The sequence below is a fragment of the Hakea prostrata genome, chromosome 1, assembly GCF_041222555.1.
Source record: "Hakea prostrata isolate BN-2017 chromosome 1, UWA_Hpros_2, whole genome shotgun sequence".
Lineage (NCBI taxonomy): Eukaryota > Viridiplantae > Streptophyta > Magnoliopsida > Proteales > Proteaceae > Hakea > Hakea prostrata.
The window spans coordinates 54,051,371-54,066,047 of NC_142600.1; positions in this window are offsets into that span (position 1 = coordinate 54,051,371).

Here is a 14,677-nt window from a genome sequence, read left to right on the forward strand (position 1 = left end):
ACATTGACAGTGATGCCCCTTACTTGAGCACATTGTCAGTGTTTAGTGAAAATCTGTGCATCGAAGAAGATTGAATTAGTTGAAGCACCTATTGAACCCCCATGCTCAATCCGAAGATATTTCTTGAAACTAGACTTGTTGATTGACTTGTAGGAGAAAACCCAACTCAATTCGGATCAGTCTGGCCTTCGAATCCATGTTCTAAGGTTGTTGTCAGCCTTGGTCGACTGACCAGTCGACCAGCAGTTATGAAATTCAAAAATCACAAAAATACTTACCATTTTGACCCTACCTTTTTGGAACTCGTGAATGAAGGTCTACCCTGATCATTGGCACTCCAAAGAACGAGGAGTGACATTCCCTAGGCCATCTCTTGGTGTTTGTGAAGATCATTGGCTCCAATCATTGGTTTTCCATCTCAATCATCACTTCAAGGTATGATTCCTCTTATTCTTCTTCTAATCTACTCAATCTCTTACTAATTTATAATCTTTGGACCACGGTTGAAGTGTTGCAACCTTGCAAACACTTGGCCATGAGCTTCCCCATTCATTTCCATCAATCTCAATTCATTCTTGCTATGATTATGTTCACCTACATTACAATCCCATGATTCCTTTCATTTCAACCTATTCTTTAATTCAAACTGAGGTATAGATGTATGCTAAGTTTGAATTACTATTGATTCATGATTCAAATTTAGTTCTTATCATATCCTTAAATGATTCCCCATCAATTCTTGCTATTGCAATCAATTCCAATTCAATACGTGATGTTTAGCATATAGAACATAGGGTTTCAATTTGGGTATTCACAATTGGACCGTTGGATTGTGTTAATATTTGGTGTGTAGTGTCCCCATATTGCCATAATCATGCCCTCCAAGTTTCATGTCGATCGGAGCACCGGAAGATCAGTTTTGGGCCAAATCCCCAATTCTGCCCGTTACTGTTTGCTTTGGTCGACTGCTTGGTCGACTGACAGTCGACCAGCCAGTCGACCAAGATATGATAGCAACTCTGTCTTTGGCCGAATTGCTTCGTTTGACCTCCGATTCGATTGCTTTCTTCTATAATGTTGATTATATGTTGTCTAGGGTACAAACACTGACTTTTGGGCTATTCTTGGTGACTCTTGATTTTATTTCCGACTCGATTAAGGTAAGGACGGTCGTTACCTCGAGTACGTTGATTATGCAAATCTACTTCTACTTTGGAAACTTAGTAGATATACTTCATATGTGTACTCCTTAGCCATATATGACTGTTGTATGCACTTTATATCAGTAATAGTATGTTACATGTCATTCAGAATATCATGCTTAATTATTCTTTATGATTACGTATATGATTAATCATGTTATATTATGCCCTTGTTTATATAATGAATTATTGATCAGGTATGATATGATGAGATTGAGCTTGTGAATGACTAAGTATGACTTGGGATTGGGAATTGTCCTACCAACACTTCTATCCTTGGACATCGGAGGGAATAGTATGGGATATTCTCTGAAGGTGTCCATCGACACTCTCCCGGGTTATTGGATGACATACATAGGATTGTTTAGATGTATGGTTAGGACTATCCTTGTTGTATTAGACCTGAATCGGAAGGGTATTGAGACCGAACGACCCGTGGTAGGGTATGGTTTGATGGGCGCTCAAGACCGGTAACCACCCCGTGAGAGGACATAAACCATACTGCGGATACCCGGAAGGGGCCATTTATTGGTAGGGTTGCAAATGGATAGACTTGGGCTCACGGGCACTCAAGACCGGTAACCAACCCGTGAGAGGACGTGAGAGCTTCCCGTTTACCATTTGTGGATGACCAATAGGGTTGATGAGTCTGTAGTCTGCGTTGGTTGTAGTCATAAGATACGCTGACTCTAGTGTGAATGATACGGAACCGAGTTGGTCGGTGCTATAGGGGAAGTATTCGGATTTAACTTAATACGACTGAGTAGATGACTTGCATTGGGCTAGGCTTTGCCGTGACATGCACCAATACTTATACCAATGGTGATGTGAGAGAGTGGTGATCTAATCCCCAACCATGGTTTTTGATGAGGACTTTACCCAATTACCCCGGCAGACCCAAGATATCATGTATGATTGAGGGGGAGTGACAGACGACCTAAAGAAGTATGGTGCTATGGCTTAAAGCATGTCTACCTTAGAGACTAGCATACTCAGAGTTAGAATCATGTTTCATTATTGTCTCATATCATCTTGCATCATATTGTGACTTGTATCGTATGATTTGTGTATTGTGGAACGACTCGCCTTGCTGAGTTCTTTGAACTCATTTCCTTTCTGCAATTGTTTTTGATATACATATCTACAGGTACTGAAGACATTGATGGCTCCTACTATGAGGCGGTGCAGGATCCCTCATACTACGGTGAAGGTCCTGGCTATTACAAAGATTATGGTGAAGGTGCTTAGGGTGATTACCCTCCGTACTAGAGTTAGTCCGACCTTGATTTGGGAGAGGCCATGCTTGGTCTCCTTTGTGTACACATACGAAGACACTCTATACAACATGGAGGAGACTCTAGCTTAGGCCCTTTATGTCATTTTGGAACCTGGTTATGTTGTAATAACTTATTTGGATTTACTCTTTGATATTGGGATTTGTAACCAAATTGATCAACCATTTCCACTGCCTTTGAGAAGGAGTGACTTCTGATCACTCTTTTTCTCTTTTGAGAATGTTCTTGATATGTACTTGATACTTGATAATTTCCGCACTCTGATTGATTATCTTTTCTTATCCATTTGATCTAGTTATTACTTGCTTAAAACACTTGATTGTATTGTTCGTGATTATGTTATCGTGTATGTGGGAGGCATGGCCGCTCGATCCTTGATCCTCGGGCTGTGGATCACATTCCCGGGTATGCCAGATTGGATATCGGCTAGGTGGATGTAACAATACCCATTTAGCACAATAACATAATCAAAAGCAAGAACAAATCATTGTATTCAAGTAATTTACTAACAAATGTCAAGAAAGAATCTCAGAAGGATCACTAAAGAGTATCAGAGTGCAGAATAACATGGTACCAAATCAAAAGACAACTGTAGAGTATAGCGGAAATATACTCCACAACATATGCGAAAGGTAGATCAAAATCTAAGTAAAGCTCAAAGCTAATACAAGTAAAGTAAAAGTCTAGAAGAAACAAGAGAATCTAATCAACATCTTCAGTCGGCTCTTCTTCTTCTTCTTCAGTCTTCATCTTCTTCACCTTTGGGTTATGCTCTTGAAGCTTCAGATCAATATCTAGTGCATGATCCCATCGGCAAATAAGATGATCCTGGCTGCCATCAATAGGAGCCGTCAACACAATCCAAATTTGAGTGTTGGCTGCCTCGCTATTCAACACCTTGTCCAAGGACATCCGGAGCTGTACCATATATGGAAAGGTCCTCCATGCTGGGGCACGCGTTCTCTTTCGGTCCAGCAATGTCATCTAAAAACAAGTCCCCCGAAGGGTAAGCTCAAAAGAACTTAGCAAGTAATCCAAACACAATAAGCATCTTCACATGCATTCACAAACAACCATACATGCAATGATATGAAACAATATATGCAAATATGCTTCTAACTTTATATATGTATGCTGGTCTCTATTGGCAGACATGCTTTAAGTCATAGCACCATACTTCTTTGGGAAGGTCTCAAATCACACATCATCGTTGGTAGTGGGTCCGGCATCCCTCGGGACATTCCATGGCTGGGGTTTAGGTCACCGCTCTCTCACATCACCATTGGTCTAAGTATTGACGCATGTCAGGGTAAAGCCTAGCCAAATGCAAGTCTTCTACTTAGTTATATCAACTCAGGTCCAGATACGTCCATTCCTCGCCCCAGGCGATCCTTTTCGATATCCTTCACACTAGAGTCAGCATAGTCCATGACTACATACTCATCAACCCTACTTGTCACATCCACCCAGCCGGTACCCCATCGGGCATACCCAGGTATGTGATCAACAGGCCCAAGGATCAAGTATCGAGCAACCATGCCTCCCACATACGCGATAACACAATCATGAACAATGATAATCAAGGTAAAAACATATAATAAAGGAATCATTAGTAAGATAAAACAGATAATCAGAGTGCGGAAAAAAAGATGATACCAAGTGTATAAAGATAATTCAAAAAGAGAGAGAGAGAGAGAGAGAGAGAGAGAGAGAGAGAGAGAGAGAGAGAGAGAGAGAGAGAGAGAGAGAGAGTGATCATTCAAGTTAAGGTTACAAAACCAACTTCTAAAGAGTATATCAAGAAAGTTAAATTACAAATCCGGTCTTGAGAAGAATTCAAAGTGTAACACTAAACAAATGTTTCTTCGGTCACATAGTATGTCCTCATAACTATAAATATCAGAAGTCCAGCACAGCTTCTCCCACACCAATGTCGGGCTAATCCTGATGTGAAGCATAATCCTCTTCCGTACCCTCACTGTGATCTTCGTAGTAGCCACTACCCTAAGGGTAGTATGGCTCATCATAGGGCGCCTCGAAGGACGTGCCATTAGTCTCTTCAAAACCTGTGGAATAATCTAACAAAACAAATGCACAAAAGGAATGAGTTCAAAAGAACTCAGCAAGGCAGTTAATCCATAATACATTAACCATATGATACAAGTCATAACATGATGCGAAATAATCTGAGACAGATAATGCAAATATGACTCTAACTCTACATATGCTAATCTCTAGGGTAGATTGCTTTAAGTCATAGCACCATACTTCCTTGGGTAGGTCTCAAATCACTCTTCCCTCAACCATTTCTGTATCTTGGGTTCTCCGGTGGGAATTGGGTCCTACATCCCTCGGGACAATCCATGGCTGGGGTTTAGGTCACCACTCTCTCACATCACCATTGGTATAAGTATTGGCTCATGTCACAGTAAAGCCTAGCCCAATGCAAGTCATCTACTTAGTCATATCATGTCAGATCCAGATACGTCCATTCCTCGCCCCAGGCGATCCTTTCCGGTATCCTTCACACTAGAGTCACGGATATTACTCACCTGACTCATCAACCCCATTGGTCATCCACAAATAGTAGACGGGAAGCTCTCACATCCTCTCACGGATATGACTCACCGGTCTCGAGTGCTCGTGAGCCCAAGTCTAGCTATTTGCAACCCTACCAATAATGGCTCCTTTCAAGTATCCGTAATATGATTTATGTCCTCTCACGGGTTGGTTACCGGTCTTGAGCACCCATCAAACCATACCACTACCATGGGTCGTTCGGTCTCAATACCCTTCCGATTCGGGTCTGATACGACAGGGACATCCTAGCCATACATCTAGACAAGTCCTATGTATGTCATCCAATAATCCGAGAAAGCGTTGATGGACACCTTTGGAGAACATCCCATACTATTCCCTCCAATGTCTAAGGACAGAAACATCAATAGGACATTCCTCAATCCCAAATCATACTTAAGCAATCACGTGCTCAATTCATCACATCATACATGATTGACATATCATCATATAAAAAGAGATACAATGTAACACGATTGATCACATATGTCATTATCAAAATAAGTAAGCATCGTAACTCAAAATGATATATAGCATGGTACTATTGTTACGAAAGGTTTACAGCAGTCATATGATGTCTAACATATTACTAGGAAAGTAAATCTACCACATTTCAAACATAGCGGCAAGATTCACATAATTCATGTAATTATGACCATAACCATCCTTACCTTAATCGAATCGAAAATAATAGCAAGTACCACTTAGAATAGTCCCCAACTTAGTGCTTGAAACCTAGACAACAAATATGCAACATTAGAGAAGGAAACAATAAAGTCGGAGATCAAATGGAGCAAAACGAGAAGTATAGAGTTGTTGTCCATATCTGGTCGACTGGCTGGTTGACTGACTCAGTCGACCAAGATAAACAGTAATGGATTGAATAGTGAATTTGGCCCGAAACCGATCTTCCGGAGCTCGAATAGATCCGAAACTTTGAGGGAATGATGGTGACAGTATAAGGACACTATACAAACAAGTATTAACATGATATAATGGTCCAATTAGGAATACCCAAATTGAAACCCTATACTCTATATGCTAAACATCAAGAATTGAATTGGAAATTGTTGCAATGGCAAGGGATGATGGGGAATTAGCTAAGGAAGTGATAAGAACTAGATTAGAATCACAAACCAATAGTAAATCAGACCTAGCATACATCTACACATCAGTTTAGATCAAAGAATAAGTTGAAATGAAAGGAATCAAGGAAATGCAATGCTAGTCATTGTAATGGAAGCATAGCATAGCAAGAATGGAAGAAAAACAATGGAAATGAAAGGGGAAACACATCACGAAGTGTTTGCAAGGTTGCAACACTTTAGTCATGGTCTCAATAGCAAGAAAGAGTAGAGGAATGAGTAGAATAGAGGATGAGAGAGAGAAATCATACCTTGAGGAAGCAATGGAGATGGAATGCAATGATTGAAACCAAGAATCTTCACCAACTTCAAGGAAGGGCTTTGGGAAGGTCACTCCTCGTTCTCTGGAGTCCCAATGATTAAAATAGGGTTCTATTCACAAGGTCCCAATAAGTAGGCTTAAAATAATCAAGAATTTTGTGATTTTCACATTTATTAATCTGCTGGTCGACTGGTCAGTCGACCAATCAGTCAACCAAGCCTCAACAGCAACTTCAGACAGGGAATTAGAAGGCCAAACAGATCCAAATTGAGTTGGGTTTTCTCCTACAAGTCAATCAACAAGTCTAGATTATAGAATTACCTTCGGAACAAGATCGGAGATACATCACGCACTTCAACTAAGCTTCCCCCTTTCTAGGTGCAGTTTCTCACTGAACACTGACAGTGCATCCAAGTAAGGGGCATCACTATCAATATCCATAGGCTCTGAGTCATACACTGAAACTTCAACTATGAGGGCCCACAAGTCTCTTCTTCCACTACTCCAGGTCTTCGAACCTACAAACAAAACAACAAGGGATCTGGGTCGGGTCAGGGTTAGGATAGGGCTGGATTTCACACTACTGGTCATCCACAAATAATAAACGGGAAGCTCTCCTGTCCCATCACAGATTGGTTACCGGTCTTGAACGCCCATGAGCCCAAGTCTACTATTTGCAACCCTACTAATAAATGGCCCCCACAATGTGATTCATGTCCTCTCACGGGTTGGTTACCGATCTTGAGCGCCCATGAATCCCCATTGCTACCACGGGTCATTCGGTCTCAATACCCTTCCGAATCGGGTCTGATATAACAGGGTTTCCTAGCCAAACACTACTAGACCAATCCTAGGAATGCCAACCAGTAGTTAGGGAAAGAGTCAAGGGGCATCATAGGAAAGCGTCCCATACCACTTGCATTGATGTCCAAAGACAGAAACGCCAATAGGGCATTCCCCATTCCACAACCACAACCTAGGCATTCACATCACATCATGATCCCATACAAATCACATTGACATTCATATTCATATCATAGTCCAAATCACATTCACAATACTATATCATCAATTCCAATATGAATACGCTACTGTAGTTGCAGAAATATCATAATGTAAAGAAAATAAAACATCAGTAGCTAGGTCATGCATTCATGTCATAATACAATAAGACATGTAAATAGACATATTGTGAGTTGGAATACTCACCTCGTAGTCCAAACTTATAATCTTCAAGTAAGAGATCAGAGAACAGTTCCAAAATCACCTAAACAAGCTTGACAAAACATGTATAGGTCATAAGAAGTAAATCCAAGAGATAGGAGTCGAAACAGAGCAAAATTGGAGTTACTAACTACCTTGGTCGATTGGGGGGTAGCTTGGTCCAATCGACCACCTAAAACAGTGTTCAACAACAAACACTAAATCGGTCATAACTTCTTCGTTTGACGTTTGATTGATCCGAAATTCGAAGGGGAACTCCACATAAACATACTAAGACTATCTAGCATGAATTAGACACCATTAAAGATCAATATTAAGGACTTTCTAATTTAGAAACATGACTTTCTATTTTGATAAAAAAAAAACATGGTTTTCAATGAAAACAACCATGGCTGCAAGGAAGGATTAAGGATTCACTCTAGAGGATCATTAGCAATAGATTAGAGATGAATACTAACATGAATTCAGATCTAATATGATTGAGAAATCAGATTTAAGGAATGATCATGAAGATATCATATAATCATGGCTAAGAATTCAAGCATGAAGATCATAGCATCAATGGAATGAATGGAGATTCATTCAAAGACATTGAATACAGTAGATCAGCAATGAAAACTAAGAATAAGCATGTCTAATACTGATTAGAAAGGAAAACTATAGTAAGAAAGAATCATGCTATCAAAATCAATTTAGAAACAAGGAAAATCAAGGAGAATCACCATTTGGCTTTCAAGGAATGCATAGAGTGATTGGGGGTTCACTCTAAGACACAAGGATATCAGAGAATAGGTAGTTACAGTAATGTAACACCTTCTCCACAAACAAAACAATGACCTAGAACAGTAAAGAGAAGAGATTATTGAAGAAAGAGGTAGAATACCAACCTTGAGGATGAACAAGAGAGGAGCAACATTAGATCTTGCAAGAGTTCTTCAAAATCACCAAGGAGACGCTTTGAGGCTTCTTGTCACATCCACCCAGCCGGTACCCCATCGGGCATACCCGGGTATGTGATCCACAGTCCCGAAGATCAAGTATCGAGCAACCATGCCTCCCACATATGCGATAACACAATCATGAACGATAATAATCATGGTTTAAGCATATAATAAATAATCATGAATAAGATAAAACAGATAATTAGAGTGCGGAATAAAGATGATACCAATATATAGAATCCAAAAGGAAAGAAAGAGAGAGAGTGATCAGAAGTCACTTCCTCACATAGCAGTAGAAAGTAGCAATTTAAGTTAAGTTTACAAATCACATCAAATGAGTATATCCAAGAAAGTTAAATTACATATCCGGTTTTAAAGGAGAATCCAAAATGTAACATTAAACAAATGTTTCTTCGGTCACATAAAACACATCCTCATAAGAGTAAATATCCGAAGTCCAAAACAGCTGCTCCAACACCAGTGTCGGGCTAATCCTAGTGTGCAACATAGTCCTCTTTGGTACCCTCACAATAATCTTCATAGTAGCCACTACCCTGAGGGTAGTGTGACTCATCATAGGGTGCTTCGAAGGATGTGCCATCGGACTCTTCAAAACCTGTAGGATAGTTTAACAAAGCAAATGCATAGAAAGGAATGAGTTCAAAGGAACTCAGCAAGGCAGTTAATTCATAGTACATAAACCATATGATTCAAGTCATAACATGATGCAAATGATATAAGACAAAAATGCAATTATGATTCTAACTCTACATATGCTAGTCTCTATGGTAGACATGCTTTAAGTCATAGCACCATACTTCCTTGGGTAGGTCTCAAATCACTCTTCCCTTAACCATCCAGGTATCTTGGGTTCTCCGGTGTGAATTGGGTCCTGCATCCATCTCGGACAATTCCATGGCTGGGGTTTAGATCACCACTCTCTCACATCACCATTGGTATAAGTATTGGCGCATGTCACGGTAAAGCCTAGCCCAATGCAAGTCATCTACTCAGTCATACCATGTCAGATCTAGATACGTCTATTCCTCGCCCCGGGCGATCCTTTCCGATATCCTGCACACTAGAGTCACGGATGTTACTCACCGGACTCATCAACCCCATTGGTCATCCACAAATAGTAGACAGGAAGCTCTCACGTCCCCTAACGGATATGACTCACCGATCTTCGAGCACTCGTGAGCCCAAGTCTGACTATTTGCAACCCTACCAACAATGGCCCCTTTCAGGTATCAGTAATATGATCTATGTCCTCTCACATGTTGGTTACCGGTCTTGAGCACCCATCAAACCATACTACTACCACTGGTCGTTCGGTCTGAATACCCTTCCTATTCGGGTCTGATATGACAAGGACATCCTAGCCATACACCGAGACAAGTCCTATATATATCATTTAATAATCCGGGAAAGCGTTGATGGACACCTTTGGAGAACATCCCATACTATTCCCTCCGATGTCCAAGGACAGAAATGTTAGTAGGACATTTCTCAATCCCAAATTATACTTATCCAATCACATTCTCAATTCATCATATCACACATACATGATACATCATCATATTGAAAGTCATATCATAACATTGCATAATTCAAGTGTAATGTAATAACAATAATTAAATAGACATGATATACAAGAGTGACTAAACATGTTACTACTATTAAAAGACAACTACAATAGTCATATGATGTCTAGATAGAATTGATAAGCAAAATATATCGAGTTGCCAATCATCATTTAATAAACACATAGTCCATGTCACATGGGTATAATTGTCATTACCTTAATCGAATCGAGAATAATAGCAAATACCACTTAGAATAGTCCCCAACTTAGTGCTTGAACCCTAGATAACATATAAGTAACATTAGAGAAGGAAACAATCAAATCGGAGATCAAACAAAGCGAAACAAGCAAGAGTTGAGTTGCTGTTTTCCTTTGGTCGACTGATTGGTCAACTGACCAGTCGACCAAGAGGATCAGTAACGGGCAACATAGGGAAATTGGGCCTGAAACTAATCTTCCGAGTCTAGGATTGATCTAAAATTTGGAGGGAATGATCATAGCAATATAGGGACACTATACAACGAAAATTATCATGATCCAACGGTCCAATTAGGAATACCCAAATTGAAACCCTATGTTCTATATGCTAACATCAAGAATTGAAATGGGGTTTGTTGCAATGGCAAGGAATGATGGGGAATCAGCTAAGGAAATGATAAGAACTATACTAGAATCATAAACCAATAGTAAATCAAACCTAGCATACATCTATACATCAGTTTAGCTCAAAAAGACAAGTTGGAATGACAATAATCATGGAAATGCAATGCTATTGATTGTATTGAATGCATAGCATAGCAAGAATGAAAAGAAATTAATGGAGATGAAAGGGAAACACATGACTAAGTGTTTGCAAGGTTGCAGCACTTCAGCCATAGTCTCAATAGTGAAGAAGAGTGGAGGAAAGAGTAGATTAGAGGATGAGAGAGAGGAATCATACCTTGAGGAAGTGAATGAAGATGGAATGCAATGATTGAGGCCAAGAATCTTCACAAACTTCAAGAGAGGGCTTTGGGAAGCTCACTCCTCAAACTCTGGAGTGCCAATGATTAGGTTAGGCTTTTATTCACGAGTTCCCAAAAAGTAGGGTTAAAATAATAGAGAATTTTGTAATTTTCAAATTTACTATTCTGTTGGTCGACTGATTGGTCGACTGGCCAGTCGACCAACCAATCGACCAAGCCTGAACAGCAACTTCAGTCAGGGAAATGGAAGGCCAGACTGATCCAAATTGAGTTGGGTTTTCTCCTACAAGTCAATCAACAAGTCTAGAATAGATAAATACCTTCGGAAAGAGATCGGAAGTGCATCACGTAGTTCAACTACGCTCTCCCCCTTCTAAGTGCAGTTTCGAAGTGAACACTGACAATGTATCCAAGTAAGGGGCATCACTGTCAATATCCATAGGCTCTGAGTCATGCACCGAATCGTCGACTATGAGGGCCCACAAGTCTCTTCTTCCACTACTTCGGGTCTTCGGACCAACAAACACCAATGGATCCGGGTTAGGGTCAGGGTTAGGAAAGGGTTGGATTTCACACTTCCCACGTTCATAATAGGTTTTAGAAACAAAAGGGGCTAAGGGTGTCACATCCTCCCAGCCGGTACCCTAACTGGCAAACCCGAGAGTGTGATCCACAGCCCTAAAGATCAAGTTTAGGAACGATCATATCCATTTCGCACAATAACATAATCAAAAGCAAGAACAAATCATAATGTTCAAGTAATTTATAATAAAAGTCAAGAAAGGATCTCAGAAGGATAACTATAGAATATCAGAGTGCGGAATAACAAGATACCAAATCAAAAGACAACTGTAGAGTATAGCGGAAATATACCCTACAAACACATGCGGAAGGTAGATCGAAATCCAAGTAAAGCTCTAAGCTAATACAAGTAAAGTAAAAGATTAGTCCAGAAGAAACAAAAGAAATCTAATCCACATCTTCAGTCAGCTCTTCTTGCTCTTCAGTCTTCATCTTCTTCACCTTGTGCTTCCTCATACATACCGTCAAAGAAATCCGAACCTGTAGAGAAGTCTAACAACAGATTGTACAAAAAAAAAGGAATGAGTTTCGAAAGAAACTCAATAAGGTAGTTAATCCATAACAACATAAATAACATGGAAGCAAACCATAACAAGATGCAATGCAATATGAAACAAATAATGTATGTATGCATCTAAACTCTATGTATGCTGGTCTCTATGGCAGACATGCTTTAAGTCATAGCACCGTACTTCTTTGGATAGGTCAAACACACAACGCCTTTTGGTAGTGGGTCCGGCATCTCTCAGAACAAACCATGGCAAGGGGTTAAGTCAACACACTCTCTCACAACCGTTTGGCATAAGTACCGGCGCATGTCAGGGAAAAGCTTAGCCCAATGCAAGTCATCTACTCAGTTACATCAACTCAGGTCCAGATACTTCCATTCCTCGCCCCTGGCGATCCTTTCCGGTATCCTTTCCTCTAGAGTCCTAATAGTCCCTGACTACGGACTCATCAACCCTATATAGGTCACCCACATATGGTAAACGGGAAGCTCTCACGTCCTCTCACGGGTTGGTTACCGGTTTTGAGCGCCCGTGAGCCCAAGTCTAACCATATGCAACCCTACCGATAAATGGCCTCTTTCGAGTATCCACAATGTGATCCATGTCCTCTCACGGATTGGTTACCGGTCTTGAGCGCTCACGAATCCCCATTGCTACCATGGGTCGTTCGGTCTCAATGCCCTTCCGAATCGGGTTTGATATAACGGGGACATCCTAGCCAAACACTGCTAGACAGCCCTAGGTATGACAATCAATACTTCGGGAAAGCGTCGATGGGCAACCCCGGAAACATCCCATACTATTTCCGATAATGTCCAAGGATAGAAGTGTCAAAAGGACACCTCCCAATCCCAAATCATACCTAATCAAACACATTCAAATCAGTCATGACGTACACAATCAACAGTTCATCATATAAAAGAGAATATAAGGTCATGATATAAAGTATAACAACAGTAGGTAAACTCATAGTTTCATAAGGTAGAAACCAGAGAGCATGCGATCTATGTAATTAAGGAAATAACTGTCCTTACCTTCTAACTCGTAAAGGAACTTAGGGAATCAAGTAGGACCTTGACTAAACCTAGTGTATACAACATGTTAGGAAAGATACATAGAAGGAAAGATATCAAATCAATCAAAACAGACCAAGAAGGAGGCTGCTGTACTCATTGGTCGATTGATTGGTCTATCTTGACCTCGATCGACCAATGAGTCGACCAACAGAGACAGTAGCCCTCAAGAATCAGAAATTTTAGAATATGAATCCGAATTTGGTGGTTCAAAAGGGTACAAAATAAGGGGGAAACTTCAATGGAAGCATCCAAGTCTATAGAGGACATCAAACCATTAATCAAATCAAGTTTCCAGGTTAAAACTCAGGGACCAAAAGTTAACCTAATTAGGTTAAACATAGATCATGAAGGGAATATAGTATGGATCAAGGATAATGAACTAGAGGATGATAGGTTATGATTCTAGTAAAGAAAACAAATTGATTGGCTGTTAACAAGGTCAATAACATATATCCAAGAAATTAGGTTAAACATAGATCATGAAGGGAATATAGTATGGATCAAGGATAATGAACTAGAAGATGATAGGTTATGATTCTAGTAAAGAAAACACATTGATTGGCTATTAACAGGGTCAAAAACATATATCCAAGAAATTAGGGTTTCATCCTTTTTGGCTCTCATGAAAAGGTCATGATCACAGGATGGAAGGGAAGTAAATTGTTGGCCAATTACAACAAGAAGAATTATAGAATATCAAATCTAGATTATCATAAATATTACCCTTGAAGTTTCCCTCACATGGGTGGGTACTAGAGGGTTCTAGAAAGATCATACAAGGGTTAGGGTTTCAAGAATTAAATTGGCTAGGGTTTCACCCTTTTGGCTCATATGAATAGGTTAAGATCACCGGATGAAAAGGAATGATTTTTATCAAGAAACTAATAAGAAATCATAGAAATTCTAGTTTAGGTTAATAGAAACATTATGGGAAGATTAAATCATCAGGTCATGGTCAAAAGATGGGTTCTTGATCTAACCCAAGAAACTAGGGTTTCAACCTTTATGGCTTTCATGAAAAGGTTATGATCACAGGAAGAAAGGGAATGGTTGTAATCAAGAACATAATAAGAAAATCATAGGAGATCTAGTTTAGGTTAATAAAAACATTGCCCATGAGGTTGATGACCAAGTACAACCTAACCCTAATGAAGACATGGGGGAGATCTTAGTCCGAAAATCAATCTCAAAAGGTTTATAACAAAGGGGTTAGGGTTTCATCATACATAATCGATGGCTCTCATGGAAAGGCTAGGGGTAATCAAGATTCACCCTAGGGAAAGAGAAACAAAGAATGCACAATCTGAAAAGGTG